Source organism: Bicyclus anynana, chromosome 17 (assembly GCF_947172395.1).
Source record: "Bicyclus anynana chromosome 17, ilBicAnyn1.1, whole genome shotgun sequence".
NCBI lineage: Eukaryota > Metazoa > Arthropoda > Insecta > Lepidoptera > Nymphalidae > Bicyclus > Bicyclus anynana.
In genome coordinates this window covers 15,222,988-15,241,055 of record NC_069099.1, presented here as the reverse complement: position 1 = coordinate 15,241,055, position 18,068 = coordinate 15,222,988, and positions in this window count along the sequence as shown.

The window sequence follows — 18,068 nt, the reverse complement described above, 5'->3', positions numbered from 1 at the left end:
AATAAATGGAGCCTCACCACGCGATGTTAGCATAAACTTGAAGATATTTAAGCGTTATACTAAAAAGCCATGATAACCCTTAAGCTTTTGATTTGGATTCAAAGGACGTAGGTTCGAATCCGGGGGCATGCACGTACAACTTTTTAGTTACGCATTAAAAAAATATCACGTATCTCAAACGGTGAAGAAAACACATCGTGAGGAAACGGGCCATCGTGGTGGACTTTTAGCCTAACTCCTCTCATTCTGAGAGGATACCTGTGCTCAGCAGTGAGTCGAATATGGAATGTTAATGATGACTGCCTCGTTAGCTTATGCCTACAAATATTGTTTTAAGTGGGGCTATGTTTTTTGACGGCCTTCGTGGCGCAGTGATATGTGCGGTGGATTTACAAGACGGAGGTCCTGGGTTCGATCCTCGGCTTGGCCGATTGAGGTTTTCTTAATTGGTCCAGGTCTGGCTGGTGGGAGGCTTCGGCCGCGACTAGTTACCACCCTACCGACAAGGACGTACCGCCAAGCGATGTAGCGTTCTGATACGATGCCGTGTAGAAACCGAAAGGAGTGTGGATTTTCATCCTCCTCCTAACAAGTTATCCCGCTTACATCTTAGACTGCATCATCACTTACCATCAGGTGAGATTGTAGTCAATTGCTAACTTGTAAAGAATAAAAAAAAAATACGTATAGCTTAGCAAATTCATTCGTAACACTCCCGATGGTCCGCGTGTGCCCGGAGGGTAGCGATGTCCCGCACGCTCGACTTCATACAAGCGCAGTCCCTCCTTCCGTCCTGCGCGCACGACTTCACACCTGCGCAGTCCTTTCTCCCCGTCGCCCGTATATCATGGAAATGTCATCAACGAACTTGCCAAGCTATAGTACGTTGATTCTCTTTCCCAGAAATTCTCCTTTTAGAAGTATTACAGGTCAACGGTATATTAGCAAAAACCCAATAACGACTCTACAGTTTAGATATCTTTGGCATGAAATATTATCCGACATTATTATCTTTTAATGGTAACGATGATTGAGCTATGAATGAATTATTGCAATAATATCTTTGTCTTTCTTATCTTTCATCATTATATTTCCATTATTTCGTCGATTTTTTGTAGGTATATTTTGTGAACTAGCGACTCGATACAATCTTCGACTGGGTAGCATTACTTGTCTGTAGCCAAAACATAATTGGTAAATGTCCCGTCCTATGACAACTAAATTAGCATCTAGTAGTTGATCATAATCATTCACAGCCGATGGACGTCCACTGCTGGACATGGGCCTCTTGCATGGACTTCCAAACAAAACGGTCTCGAGCCGTCAGCATCCAGCGGCTCCCTGCAACCCACTTCATGTCCTCAATGCACCTAGTGGAGGGTCGACATACACTGCGCTTTCCGAAGTAGGATCGCCAATCCAGCACCTTGGGACCTCAACGTACATCGGCTCTGCTATGTGCCATACCCATTGTCACTTCAGATTCGCAACTCGCTGAGCTATATCGGTGACATTGGTTCTTCTGCGGATCTCCTCATTTCTGATTCAACTTTGAGTTTTTTTAAAGGGCCACAGTTAGCTACCAATTCTCGAATCTGTAAGTCATCCCTGGCAACACGCACGGTTTGAAAACTTTCGTCTTTAGGCTCTGAGGAATTTTGGATGTGATAGTTACTAAATTATAGCTCTTACCCTGACAACTTGCATTTGAACGCGCTAATCTCAGGGACTACTGGTCCGATTTGAAAAATTCTTTCAGTGTTAGATAGCCCATTTATTGAGGAAGGCTATATATTATCCCCGTTTTCTTACGGGAACGGGAACCACGCGGGTAAAACCGCGCAGAGTCAGGTAGTTATGGCATATTTCGTTTAAATATCTTCTGTGGTGCTTACGTGCGACCAAGAGTAGAGAAATAGACAAAATATCGTCCAATAGCGGCGGTGTTGTCCCAGACCTATTTCTTTCGTCCCAATGCAATGAAATAGCGGTATTTCCGGTCGCCCTGCCATTGGTTGAAAGAACAATGCCAGACAGATTTAATTACTTTGTTTGGTAGATATTTATTCCGGAGTTTAACAGTAAAAATGGTTTATTAAAATCAATTACTTGAAAATTGGATATTTTTAGTAGGTACATTTACATTTTCTGCAAAATTCTGTCTTCTGTGTTAGGATCTGGCGTTCTCCTTTGTCTATTTGTCGTCACGAGATTATCTCGTTAGGTGCGTGTTAGCGCTACAGATGCAGTCGTTCTATAAACACTTCTGACAACTTTATGTAGTCATTTAAAACAACAACAAAGGAGTCAGCACAAATCCGGGCAACTAGACTGTTTGGAAAGGCATAGTCATATCTTGTAGTTAGCTTAAATAATAATTTATAATCAACAAAGCGTATAACCTTAAAGGCCTGGAAATAAGGATGACATTTGCTTGGCAGAGCACATAACACAGTTACTATCTGCAACACAAACGCAAAGGTTACGTTGATGCTGCGTAAATGCGTAACCTTTGCGTTACGTATTATATAACCTATACTAATATTATAATAAGGTAAAGTTCGTAAGGTTGTAGAGGGTAATCTGTAAATCTACTGAACCGATTTTGAAATTTCTTTTACCAGTAGAAAGATACAGTCCTGTCCAGCTATATTCAATTCTAAGTCTAAAGGCAAGGTCTAAGACAAAAACAGCAGATAAAATACTCGGCATGTTTGATAAAGTGATTCGGTATTTAAAACCAGAAAAACTTCTATCCTTATATCAAGATCAGGGTTGATCGTGCATAGAATACTGCTTCCATTATGGGATGGCTCCGCCATATACCACCTCGCTGCTTTGGTTTCAATGGATAACCGAGCTAGTAGGCTCATTAGCAATGAAGCTATCACCATTATGAACCTATATTCGGCTCACTGTTGAGCTCGAGTCTCCTCTCAGAATGAGAGGGGTTAAGGCAATAGTCCACCACGCAGGAGCAATGCGGATTGGAACACACGCAGATAATAAGAAAAATCTCTGGTATGCAGGTTTCCTCACGATGTTTTCCCTTCACCGTTTGAGACACGTGATAATTAATTTCTTAAAATGCACACAACTGAAAAGTTGAAGGTACATGCCCCAGACCGGATTCGAACCCACATCCTTCGGAAGCTGAGGTCATATCCACTGGGCTATCACGGCTCTATCTATCTAATGAAGCAATAACAAACTCTAAACTTCAAACCTTAGAATATCACCAAAGGTTGCCTGTCTATTCTACAAAATATATTTTGAGGAGTGCGCTCAGGAACTGTTCGATCTTGTGCCACCTTCACCGTTCTACCACAGGACACTAGGCCTTGCAGAGATTTGCACTGCTACGTTATCGATATTTCTCGGACGTTTACCTAATAAGCGATTTACTTCCTCTTTACTTATATATTGCAAAGAGTATGTGAAATGTCCTTCCAGCATCCATTTTCCCCACCACCTACAATAAGGGTAAGTCAGAAGTGAATATAATATAACAGTAAGTATAATCGCTTACAATCGCTCGCATCAGGTGTAACTGCACCTAAGCGTTTGCTTATACATAAAAAAAAAAAATATTTTAATACCTAATTATGAATGAGTAGTACTTATTTGTAGTACAAAATGAGCGTTATAATTTAACTATGACGTCCGAACCAAAGCAGACTCGTCATATATTTACGCCTACAAATATTTTTTCGGGTAGTCCGAATGTCAACCAATAACCGTTGTTAAAGCAGGCCACAAAATAACCAAATAAAGAAAATATTAGGTATTTTAATATTCAAAACCGTCCTGCACACCGGAAAAGAACCCGGAATCACCTGCTCAACTCTATTTCCTTTTAGCGACAAATCTCACAATTAGAGGAAACGTAAAAGGGTCGTGTCAGAGAGGCTTTATTAAGGGGTTTCTATGTATTTTATACGCTAAAGTCACAGATTAAGAAGAAAAATAGAATGAAAACTGAAGAATCAAATATAGAACGGAATGAAAAATGGCTTCTATATTTTATTAGTCATCAATATTATCAACCCATATTCGGCTCACTGCTGAGCTCGGATCTCCTCTTAGAATGAGAGGGGTTAGGCCAATGGTCCACCACGCTGGTCCAATGCGGATTAGCAGACTTCACACACGCAGAGGATTAAAAAAATCTCTGGTATGCAGGTTTCCTCACGATGTTTTACCTTCACCGTTTGAGACACGTGATATTTAATTTCTTAAAATGCACACAACTGAAAAGTTGGGAAGTGCATGCTCCGGACCAGATTCGGACCCACACCGTCCGGAATCGGAGGCAGAGATCGTATCCTCTGGACTCTCAGGGCTCATTTTATTAGTATATTAACATAAATATACAATTGACTTCAAAAACATAAAAATATCCTTATAGGTTTTTTAGGTAGGTTAGGAAAGAAGCGAAAACCTACCTACTAATCAGTCTGGAGTCGTTGCTAAGCTATATTTTAAATCCAGCCGTTTATTTAAAGATTTAAAATTTTCAGACAGTTCCTTCCTGTATTTTTTTTTTTTCAGAAACGGCTTAAATTATCAATAGCAGCCAATGCTGCGGCATCTCCCACGTCTAGAAGATTGTTTCAATTATTTAGTAATAGTTATTTTTTTTTAATTAAATAGTACCTTATGTTCTTTTTTATACTTCTAACAACAATGTTAATGTGTTCATATTCTGGTTCAACAATTGAAACATGAAAGCGTAACAAACAAACAAACTCACTTGCGTATTCATATTAAGTAGAGAAATAATTTCTTCTATTTTCCCCCTTATCTGTGGCGTAAGCTTATGTTGCGTTAATGGATAAAAATGTCTACATAATTTTGTTTGAGCCAGTTTTTTGATGAATTTTGCAGGAAGAGGCTTTCACGGCCGTATGTTTACGACATTCCTAATAAATTGCTTTTATTTTTTGTAATTTACAAAAATCCTTCGATTGAAAACGTGTAACCGTAACTTTGTAGAGTTTAAAATTTAATAGTTATTTACAAAGCTATTAATAGTTGATTATATCATAGTAATAGCGGATGACCTAATTTATAACAACTAACAAGCACTGTAACACAGGCCACATAGTTCGAAAAACGATGGACGTTGGGGTCCCAAGGTGCTGCAATGGCGACCCCGCACCGGAAAGCGCAGTGTTGGTTGACCCCCCACTAGGACCTAGACCGAGGACATCAAGCGGGTTACAGGGAGCCGCTGGATGCTGGCGGCTCGAGACCGTTTTGTTTGGAAGTCCATCCAAGAGGCCTATGTCCAGCAGTGGACGTCCAACGACTATTAATGATGATGATGATTTTAAGAAATTAAATATCACGTGTCTCAAATGGTGAACGAAAAACATCGTGTGGAAGCCTGCATACCTGAGAATTTTCTTAATTCTCTGCGTGTGTGGAGTCTGCTAATCCGCATTGGGTCAGCGTGACAGACTATTGACCTAATACCTCTCATTCTGAGAGTAAACTCGTGCTCAGCAGTGAGCCGTATGGGTTGTTAAGGGAAGTTTTATGTAAAACCTCTTATGCCTGTAATTACACCGGCAACCTGTCATAAAAAGCTCTACGACTATCACTAATTTTACTACTACTACTGTAAGATTGTTATCGAATGAGCCTATCTACCTGTTTTCACGACTCAGTCGATACCGCATTTACTAAAGCCAGTGAATATTGTAATATGCTAAACGCGGCAAGGCCGTCTCTACCGTACACGTAGTTTTACAATAACGTGACAAATTTCCGCGACAAAGCGCGCCCGCCCACAGGCGACACACAAGCGGCACACAAGCGTATGACTGAAGTTTACCTCAGCACATTCCTTTCACATGCACGCGCTAGAAACACACGGGTGGGTAATTCAGACGTTTCGGTGACGTGTCAGATAATATTATTATCATCTCCAAATAATAATATCTTGTCATGCTCTGGGAGTTTGTGGTGGTATGTTTACCTACTTACAGTTAACAGACAGCAGGTTGAAACAAAAGAAACCTTCAATTTTACTTACGCGCTTAGTCGTTTTACCTCTACATACAAAATCAAACGGATTTCCCAGGATAGTTGAGCATGTAGCACGTTAGACATCAAATCTTTTTCTACAATAGCCTACGCTTTTCTTTACTTAAAAAGTGTGGGATGACATTCGTTATCCATAAGCCACGTGATCAACTATCACTCGGACATTGAGAACACAAAGCGTTTTAGAGAATTCTCGAAGAGAATTAATGTGTAACTTGGCTAGAGGCCCTGATTAGATTATTCTGAAAAAACATATTAACTAAAAAGTTGTAAATAACTTCCAAACACTACGGTCTTGCCAGTATCCAGTGGCTCCTCGTTACCCACTTGAAATCACAGCTCCACCTAGAAGAAGGTTGACTTAAACTGAACTTGGCTGCCGTTGAAGCAGCGGGCGCGTGCACAATATTCCACCGTGTGTTTCCAGCATATGGAAGGTTTAGCGTGCCTCACGTGAATACCCCGCTCCATTGAGGCACAATATCGTACTTAAATCCCTCTCGGCGACATATGAAAGCCGTGACATACCGAGCTCTTGAGGTATGGCACTCATATTGCTGTTACATTTCGTTTTACCATTACCAATCATTACTGTTTAGACTTGACATGGAAAAACTGGCCTTTTATAATTTTTTTTGATTTTATAAGTTACTAGCGGACGCCCGCGACTTCGTCCGCTCTTAGACCTCTTTAATCCGGCCTTAATGCAAAATGCGTTCTTAGTGTACTACTAACTAACTAACTACTAACTATAAACTACCTCCCTGCCAAATTTCAGCTTTGTATATCAAGCGGTTTTTGAGATTCCGTGATGAATGACCTTTCGCATATATATACTCCGAGGGGCAATTATCACCCTCTTTATTATGACGCGAGTATATTAAAGTGGGCCGATAATTGTGCCTCTGAGTAGATATTAAGATTCAACGGATGGAGACGGTATTTTGTGTATTAAGTCATAGTTAACAGATTTATCAGGAAACACAAATGCTGAAAGCAGACACTCGCAGGGCGTACAAAATGTCTACTTCCAGCATGTTGTTGTTTGTTTTTTTTGTTGTTTTTCAAAATTCTTTATTATATAGAAATATTATTCACAAGCATGTTATATACAAATAACATACAGTTAACATATCCAGCATGTGTGTTTTCTGCTAACAAGGAGCATGTCCTACAAATTGCTACCCCGCGAGAATGTACTACTACCGTTACGTGATGTTACTTGAGAATCTATAGCCTTTTTTTTTTTCAATCTTCAGAGTTAGCACGGAACTGCGCGGCATTGCATCGTACTAAGTGCCTCTAAATTATTTCTCTTTTCTTTTCCTCTTCCTTTTCCCTTTCTTCCCTTCTCATCATAGCATTCGTCAGTATAGCTGCCAACAGAATCTGTGACATCTCATAGGGCTCACTAGGAACACGTGTGTGCTGCCTAATCAGGCATCTAAGACCTAATCAACCTAAGCAATAAGCATTTTGTCTTATGTAGCTATACTTTTACGGACCATACACTTCTAATCGAAGGCAATTATGACGAAGGCCAAAAATAAATATAGCAGTATTGCTTGCTTGGCAACAGAAATAAGCATAATTCGCGTTCCCAGACGAACTCTGCCAAAATGAAAATACAAGCACTTATCCCTCACTCTCATTATGTTTTGTACAATTTAGTGAAAAACCCAATTCCGGAAATCACTATTAGTGTGTTTTGTGTTGTGACCCAGGATACAACATGTTTTATTTTGGTAAGTAAAAATAAATCAAATCAACAATGAAAAGGACAGAAGTCTATCCTTTTATCTTTTGTATAAAAGCTGCCTTCCCACCAGATAGGAAAGGTAAATGGGTTTATTTGCTGTAAACAAAATGGTAAAAATGTACAGTTACAAATTAGCAAAATGGTCTTATATCTTCGGAAGGAGTGGTACTTTAAGAATAACTGTTAATCCAGGATCTAGGAAATATTTTACAATTTGGTTGAGATTTTTCTAAAGGAAGAATCGAATGTATTTATCTAGAAGAGCTAGATAAATACAGCTACCCACAGAAGATTAGTTTGATACTTTGTAATCATTTGTAAAATTGTTACCCGTATCCTGGACTATATACCAGTCAAATACATCATCATTAGCAACCCATATTCGGCTCACTGTTGATCACGAGTCTCCTCTCAAAATAAGATGGATTAGGCCAATAATCTACCACGCTGACCCAATGCGGATTGGCAGACTTCACACGAAGAGAATTGAGAAAATCTCAGGTATGCAGGTTTTCTCATGTTTTCCTTCACCGTTTAAGACACGAGATATTTATTTTCTTAAAATGCACATGACTGAAAAGTTGAAGGTACATGCCATGCTCCGGATCTGATTCAAACTTACACCCTCTATCACGGCTCTCAAATACATAGCTTACGAGTAACTTATGAGTTTTGACGGCCGCGTGGCGCAGTGAGTAGTGACCCTGCTTTCTGCATCCACGGCCGTGGGTTCGATTCCCACAACTGGAAAATATTTGTGTGGTGAGCATAGGTTTTTTCCAGTGTCTGTATGTACATTACATTATATAAGTATAAATACACGCAGACACTGTAGTATATAAATGTATATGAATATTATAATATCAACTATCTTAGTACCCATAACACAAGCTACTCTGTATGCTTACTTTGGGGCTAGATAGTGATGTGTATTGTTTAATTATATTTATTTATTAAAAAAAAGAGTAACTTATAGTACCTTATATGAATACATAGCTTACGCATAACTTAGCGGCGTAACATGGGCGTAACACATCTCCCGTGGAAGGGCAGCCTAAGCCGAGTGCCATAAGAAGGGACGCCGTAACGAATTTGTTAAATTGCCGCTTGAAATTTTATCCCAGTCAGTGTTTGCGCGGACCCAAATTGAATTGTGGAGCGATTACAACCTCAATTTGAACGATCCTCTGGAAAATATGTAAACCGGGGGGGATTATTTACTTTGTACCGTCAATTCAACGTTTTATTTATGAAGATTGGAAGGAATGAAGAGCCTTTTTCGAACATTTCCTTTTGTATTCTATGAGTTACTTTGACTGCGATGATTTGATTATATTAGTATGCAGTTTTTTTTATTTATTCAACAATAGCCTTTGACTTACCCGATCTTACTTGATGATAAGTGGCGATGCTGTCTAAGCTGGTTGGTTGAGGTACAAGATCAAAAATTTTCAAAATTCAAAATTCAATATTCTACCTATAACTCGGACGATTTCTAAGCGGCATCGTACCGGAACGCTAAATTGGTACGTCTTTGCCGGTAGGGTAGAACTAGCCACGGCCGAAGCCTATCACTAGTACAGACCTAAGACTTTTCAGAAATTGTAAAACTGACGCTTGCTCAGTGGCGTGTACACAAAAATGCCCTGCCTCCCCTGAGAACTCATTAAGAACCTGTATTGCTATGGGAATTTTCCACTTTGTATATATAGCGCATACCCTAGTTAAAAACCCTGTGCACTGCCCGTGCTGGAAATTAAACCCAGTAACTCTCTGTTCAGAACCAGAGTATCAGCAACTGAACCAAAGAGTTCGTAAATTAATTTATTATTCAATGATGAGTTACTTTGTCTGCGATGCCTTGATTTAATGTTAAGATGCGTTAGGGTCTAAGCCCTGTGTATAGTCTATGATAACTTATTGGTCTAAGATGTGTTCTCTCTAAAACTCTTACAAAAGCTCAGAACCACTCAGCGAGCAACGGAGAGTAAGATCTATGCTCAGAGTACCTATATTTACTTAACTTTTCAACACCAGCAGTTTGAAAAAAAGACGTTACGGTGTATAACTTGGCAAATTCGTTAATGACACTCCCACGATATGCGGGCGACGGGGAAGGAAGTACGTTTATATGTCATCGCTTCCCACCTCTCGACCCCCGCGGACCGTCGGGAGTGTTACGAACGAATTTGCCAATAATGATAGCGGATGTGGCTTGGCCAGTATTTAAAAAAAAAACGTGTGTGTTTGACCTTGATTTGGCACTGGCCTAAGATGATGATCTCTCTAAAACTTTCACAAAAACGCATAGCCACTCAGCGAGCGACGGTGAGAACTATGCTCGGAGTATATTTACTTAATCGAATCTGAAATAAGGAGATGGAACACTCTCATCTAAAAGGTGCCTATTTACTATAGACTTGAAGATATTTTTCTTGTAATTATTTACCCATGGAGAGCCGGGAAGGGAGTGGAAATGACTTCTGCCTTCAAATCGACGGACGTAGGTTCGAATCTGATCCGGGGGATGCGCTTTCAAATTTTCAGTTATGTAAATTAAAAAAAAAGAATATCACGTTTCTCAAACCGTGGAAACCTGCATTCCTGAGAATTTTCTTAATTTTCTACGTTAAATCGCTTGGCGCTTAGCGCACGATTCAGAAAAAAACTTTTTATACACGTACAAAGATACATACAAAGTACATTAGGCTAATTCACTAACTTTGACGTATGTTAGTTGACATGCGGTGCCTACTGTCAAACTACATCGTGGATATCATACAGTAGGTAGATGACATTTCCCAGTTAATTTTATGTTTATTTTATTGGGTTGTTAATAAAGACCAAATTAGTGAATAGGCCAGCAGATTACTGGTAAACAAGTTAAAAATTTAACGGTTTGAATATAGAACAAATTTAAAAAGTATTACAACAAAGGACGAGCAAGTAATAACAGTGAGATATCATCATCATGACAAAGAAGGAAAATAAAAATGTCAGATGAAAAGAAAATATTATTATCATATGCAGGAGAACGTTACGTCGCCCCCCTCCTCTCCCCGTGATACCGAGAATGACAAAAAACGGGAAAGCAATCCTAAACAATGATACAGTTAGCGATCAGAGAGATTAATTTGAAACACAGAGCGGCTACATTCGAGTCTTCCTTTGTTTCAAAAAGGAAAATTAATTTCTATCAGTGTACAATCAATATCAGTGATCTGCTAAATCCTCAATAATAATCTGTCATTTATTTACTTTAAATATAAATATATATATTTTTTTTAACATTTCCTACTGCAATTTAACGGTGTGACATTACTCGATTGAATTTTTCCGCACACTGGCATTCGTCTACAGCGCTCCGAGCTGGTAATTATTAAAATTTGTCTGTGTTATTGACTAATAACATTTGATCTCTTGTTCTAAAGGTATACTAACATCGCAAACTTTCCAATGCTTAGCTGCGATTGAGAGTTTTTTGAAAGAAAAACCAAAAAACTTACTTAATCAAGACACCAAACTTGTACAAGCAGTTCCCATTACCAAAAAGTTATACATGGGATAATAAGGCAATTTATTGCTGTAGGTACAACGTGAACGTATATATGCAACTACTGTGTACACCTTTACGTCGTTTGATGCCTGTACGATGCCTATGATTAATTTTCCGATGCACTGCCCCAATTTTATTACATCCCGCTCGTTGAGGAATCTACAACATTCTATATTTATTAATTAAATACCGCAAGCTTGCAACTACGTATCGGCTTTATTGAAATGGTTTTTTTATTTTTAATTATGGTAGTACCTATTAATTAAATAAAAAGTCATTTCCCAACTTAGTTATGAGGTAACAAACATAAAAAACATACGCGTCAAATTCAGAACCTCCTCCTTTTTTAAGTCGGTTATAAAGAAAAAATCTATAAAACTTACGTCTATTGTACCTACCTCCAAAAACGGCTTTAGTATTTTTCCTGCATCATCATTGTAAACCTATATTATTGAGGAAAGGTTTTTTAACCGACTTCCAAAAAGGAGGAGGTTCTACGTTCGGCTGTATGTATGTTTTTTTTTTATGTATGTCCAGCGATAATTCAGTCATTTATAGACCGATTTTAAAAATTCTTTTTTTGTTTTGAAGGGTTTGATTCCAGGGTAGTCCTATTTTTTTTTAATATGCATAAACCTGAACTTCAAAAACCACTACGCTACTTTTGTCTGCAGCTGTATGAATTTAAAATAAAAACACATAAGTTTTCTTTGGATGAAGATCTGAAAGAAAAAAAATGTTTTATAATTTGTCGTAGGTGTTTTTTTTTTTAAAAAAAATATTATTTTAATATTTTTAGCTCCATCTACGTAATCCATCCATCCAACCTCTCATGCCATTTTGAAACAAAGTGACAAATGTGAAGTGCCATGAAAAAAAATATATCGCTCCAATATCCCATCTAACACCAACAACAATTTAATTATCCTAGTCAAGAGAGCCTAGAATGACTTGTGACGTTAACTTTGCGGTGGTTTTTATTTCGCGAGATAAAAAGGTGTTTTGCCAAATGGTAGGGGAGAGAGATTTATACGATTGAAACGAAATTTGTTTCGTATTATGAAACAAAGGGAAAGATTTTGGTAATTAGATACAGGGAGGATGTTTCACAGCATCCAATTTGGGAAATCAACGTATCAGGTTTAACTTTGAAGTAAAGGGAAAACGGTGGAATTTATGATTTTCCTTAATACTTACGGTATTTTAGAAAATATTTCTTCACCAGCTATTATTTGCGACTTTGTTTATTTACTCAATTTATGCTGTTTTAAAATTTAATAAATTGATATCAATTCATATTCAAAGCTTAGTTCACATGTAGCTAAAGCGTCAGCTGTTTTTCCGGGATGTAAACGAAATAAAGCCTTGAATGGAAGAGAATAACATAGAGCAGTCCCAGCAGGCTTGTGACTCTGGGCGCAGGCGTAAGTTGGGTTAAGGTTTAGGTTAAGACTAGTCTACACTCACATTCACTGTTAAAGTTATTCTGCCCTCCTATTCCAAAAAATCAATGAAGGATTACATAACAAGTGTTGTGGACAGGTCAAACGCCAGGAGACGACTGAAGTCGACCGTATGGCGAGCGACTTAGCTGCTCCCGCCCGATAGCTCCCAATCTCTAACTCCCACTCTTTACGGAGACGAGTCGCACCACCTAGGCACGAGCCGACGCGAGATTGAGACGTCATATCCGTCTCAGACTACTATTTTCTTACACTACTAAATTTTATTTAAGTTAAAAGACCATTGTCACAAAATCATGTTCAATAATATCAATGAATCCAAATATTATAATATTAATAATCTTTATTTTCAAGAAAAAAATACGCATACAAATAAAACTAAAACAATAGCCTTATTTATAAAAGTTACTGCTAATTATACAATATACATGCATAATTTATAAAACAATATAGAAAAATTAAATACAAATAGCTATTACTAAACCGAAGAGGCAGTTAACCGTTAATTTATGGTGTTTCCGCAACAATCAGTTAGCCTATAAATTATACTGAACATAAACTTTATATCACAATAAACTTGAGTTAAAGTTATTGTCTGTGATAAAGTGATACGTTGTAAATTGTTAGACGTCTGCTTACAAACATAATCTCTATGGTTATAAGTTTATTAACCCTTTATCAGGAAAAAGAACTGCACGAGGTAAAAACTATGTACAAAACTTTTTTATTTTATTTTAAATACTGTTTATTTACTTGTTTTATATTAATTACTTCGTCATCAGCCCATATTCGGCTCACTGCTGAGCTCGAGTCTCCTCTCAGAATGAGAGGGGTAAGGCCAATAGTCCTCGCTGGCCCAATGCGGATTGGCAGACTTCACACACGCAGAGAATTAAGATAATTCTCTGGTATGCAGGTTTCCTCACGATGTTTTTTTCACCGATTGAGACACGTGATATTTATTTTTTTTTTTGTTTTTAATTAAATAAGTTTTAATAACTTATGATGTAAAATTGAGGTGGGAAACTTATGTCCATGTAGCGTTTTTCAGGGATCCGCGGCAGTACCGCTAATCTGACCCTTTTAATCCCTGTAGCTCCGAAAGTAATGATTGCAGATACCCTGTTACTTTTACAAAATTGCTTTGCTATTAGTATACTCTTAATTTATATACAATTTAAAAAACTGTCATCATCCCTATTCATTGATACACACAAGTACATTTTATGAAAGTTGTTAATGTCCCAGGTAAAAATAACTTGCTCGGTAAAGTTATTCCACCCTTCATTTTAATGTCGGGTGTTACAAAAAGTCGCCATGTCTCTTTTCTCGAGCATTGTGGACTGCGGAGTGTAGGTGCACTCTGCGAGCCAATTTATTGCGCGACTTTCCAGTTAACAAAGGAATTTCCACAATGCACAGCCGTGTTAAAACTTTATTACGATTACTATTGTTAGCCTGAAAATATTTAAAATTACGTGAAATAAAATGTTTTTATGTAGTTAGTCTGTACGCCGTAGAAGTAGGTGCGAGAGGATTACCAGCAAAATCTCTCTATAACTTGCTTAAAGACCTTGGCCTCTCTAGAAGTGCAGCTAGTTCTATATTAGAACGAGTATCCAAAGCTGCTCTAATAGGATCTTACCAAATTTGGATAGGTAGGGAGAACAACACGAGCAAAGAAGGGGAGTTGATCGATCGTCAAGGAATTCCTTAACCCTTCATCCAGTAGTCACAAGTCCTGGACTTTTCTTTGTGTTTTTCTCTCTACCACGCGATGGGCCCGGCACCTGCACGGTGAATCCATGGAATGCTAAGATATTCGTCTCTTTTAACTTGATTATTATTTTGTTGTTTAAACAAGTATTATACAGGATGCTCGAGAGTATTTCATATAACTAGGGTTATATTCTTTAAGGAAAATTAATTTAAAATGTCTAAGGAGCATGTGTTCTAAAGTGAATATTTTGTAATTGTGAAAATCCTAAAATGTGTACCTTATAATAATGACGTATTTATATTTTAAAATTCAAAGTTGTCGCTTTGTTACCTAAAGGCGTGTACTACATGGATAGTCGGTATTATATGAATCAGTTTGTATTTTTTTTTTTACTTTTTTTTTTGTAGTAGTAAAATATTAGTTAAGCAGTTTGGTTCCTATAAGTGATCTCGTTAATACCTTGAAGTTATGGGATCCACCCGAGTACCTTGTATAACTGACATGTGTAATGTATGTGTAATTTTATAGAAATTATTCCAAATGGTTGTGTATTAAAGTACGCCCTGCTATATTACCAGCGCAGTTTCTGTTCCTATGGGAGTTCGGGAATAAAACCATAAGCTGTGTTACTCGCTGGTAATATAGTTTTCCATTGGTAAAAGAAGTTTTTAAAACCAAAATAAAATTTGCTGGTAAAAAGTATGGGAAGTTCTGAATTTAAAAATTTAAAGTATGCACTTTTTAACTTTTTCTTCAAAATTTTATTACAATATCTGGCTACTTGCTTTTTTATTATCCTACTAATACTAATATTATAAACGCAAAAGTTAGTATAGATGTTTGTTACTCTTTAACGCCGCTACTTCTAAACCGATTTCCCTGAAATTTGGAATAGAAATAGATTTTACTCTGGATTAACACAAAGTCTACTTTTCATTCTGGAAAAATCCATGGTTCCCGCGGGATTTGTGAAAAACTGAATTCCACGCGGACAGAGTCACGGGCGTCCGCTAGTGTTTTATACTCATATTTACATACTAAAATTGATATCTGGAAAGGTAATTTTAAAAAGATGAATTTAAAATAAAAATGGCACGCATGACCTATCGGAGCTTAGCCAGGTTTTCGGCATTCTCCTTTAACACCTATTAGAATGTTTTTTTTTTAATTCTTTACGAGTTAGCCCTTGACTACAATCTCACCTGATAGTAAGTGATGATGCAGTCTAAGATGGAAGTGGGCTAACTTGTTCGGAGGAGGATGAAAATCCACACTCCTTTCGGTTTCTACACGACATCGTACCGGAACGCTAAATCGCTTGGCGGTACGTCTTTGTCGGTAGGGGGGTAACAAGCCACGACCGAAGCCTCCCACCAGCTAGACCTGGACCAATTAAGAAAACCTCAATCAGCCCAGCCGGGGATCGAACCCAGGACCTCCGTCATTAAATCCACCGCGCATACCACTGCGCCACGGAGACCGTCAAAGTTTGAGGTTGAGATTGATCAGAATGAATTGACAAAAGAGCTATAAATAAAAGATTTATGAGTATGTAGCTATAACAGAACTATGTTTTGTTAATAATACATCGTAACTTCAAACAACTTTGAATGAATTTTTACACAAGAGTCAATTTTATACACAGCCTCGACACGACTTAGCAATCAAACAGTTTGAGAACTTTTGATTTTTATTTTATAGTATACTGAATGTTGACCACGCAGTTTATAGTTTAGCCATCATACAGTTGTATAAATATTTCTCATAATAGTTATGGTAAACTGAACACGATCACTTGACAGTAAAATAAAAATCTTAGTCGTCAATTTATCATGTTTTCCCATTTTAATAAAAATAATTGAGATATTTTAAATGAGTAAAGTTTATTTATTTATTTTATTAGGATAACCAACAGTAGCTATTTTAATGTATCATTTAAATAAATAAATAAACTTTAAATAGATAAACGAGTAGTTGTTGCACAGTTAATTATAGGTTATCACATCATACACTAATTAATATTATGTCAATACTACAGTTTTCAGACGTTAATGAATCTCAAATTAAACAATGCAAATGAATATTAAAAAAAACTACAGACTAAAATAAACTAAAAGCAATAAAAATAAAAAACAAGTCACATAAAATTAAATATTAAAAACAATAAAATTATAAATAAAAATTACATTATTACTAAGTTGTATGAGTTAAGAAGAAGTTCTAAGTTTCGATATTTCAAGGGCTTCGACTAGAAGAACATAAAATAACGAAACTAGTTTGCTTACAAACTCGATTCAACAGTGCGTCTGTACTTACCCATACCAGGTTGTGCGTTAATTTAAGAGCACACAATCAATAAGAAAATAGTAAAAACCAAAATGGGTGACGTTTTACGTTATACACCAGTCGGGTAAAATTAGTTCACGAACTGTATGATAACCAAGCCGTAGTTCAGTTTTGTGAACGGACAGTGGTTGTAATAAATATTATGATTTAATAAGGAAAGACAAGGACGTCACCAGAACAGTAATTCCAACTACATCACAGATAATTGTCTGTTACAAACCTTCGACCCGATCACCCTAAGGCGAGGTTTCAGTCTTACACGAACACCTTTAGAGAGTAGCTTCGTCGTCAGAGAGTAGAGTAGAGTCGACTTAATGGATTACAGTAACACAAAAAAAAGAATTTTCAAAATTGGTCCATAAATGATGGAATTATTGCTGAACATACATAAAAAAACATACATACAGCCGAACGTAGAACCTCCTCCTATTTGGAAGTCGGTTAAAAAACAAGATTGGTTATGTGTTATGAATTTGTGATATACCAGTCAGGTAAAATAATTTAATGAACTGTATAATAGCCAGACCGTGGTTTTGCTTTGTTCAGATCTGTGAAGGGGAAGTGGTCGCAATAAATTGGATTGTCGTCCGCTCATCCCCGAAGAGCGACAGTGGCGCTCACTGGTGACCCGTCAGCTGTGTTTTATGCTCGAAGAACGGACACCGTATATATAGCCTACGCCATGTGGAGCTAGCTTACGGACTACGTAATGTGAAGCGAAACTATTGATGCTAGAATATTTTTAATGATAACAGAGCATGTAGCCATGTGGCACGTCGATTCTCTTTCTACAAACGCTAACGCTTCAACAATTAAAAAAATAAATAGGAATGACAGATCCTATCGATAACTTGATCACGTGACTTGTAGATAGCAAGCTCAGACCAATTATTATTGTATAGGACCTGCCTCGCTAGACGTTACTTTTCTGTCAAAGTATATGATCAACGATCTTATGCGATTATAAAAACTGTTTCTATAGAATCGATGTTAAATAGTTGTAATCGTGTTCGTCAATTAAAGAGCTCTTTAAAAATGTTTTTGTGTACTTGAATGGTGTAAAAAAGGGGAAATACTTCTAGTTTAGTATAAGATATATACCAAATCTAAGCTCGTTTTACTCAGAAAATGACAGATTATTGACAATATTGCTCGTGACTATGAGTGTGATAC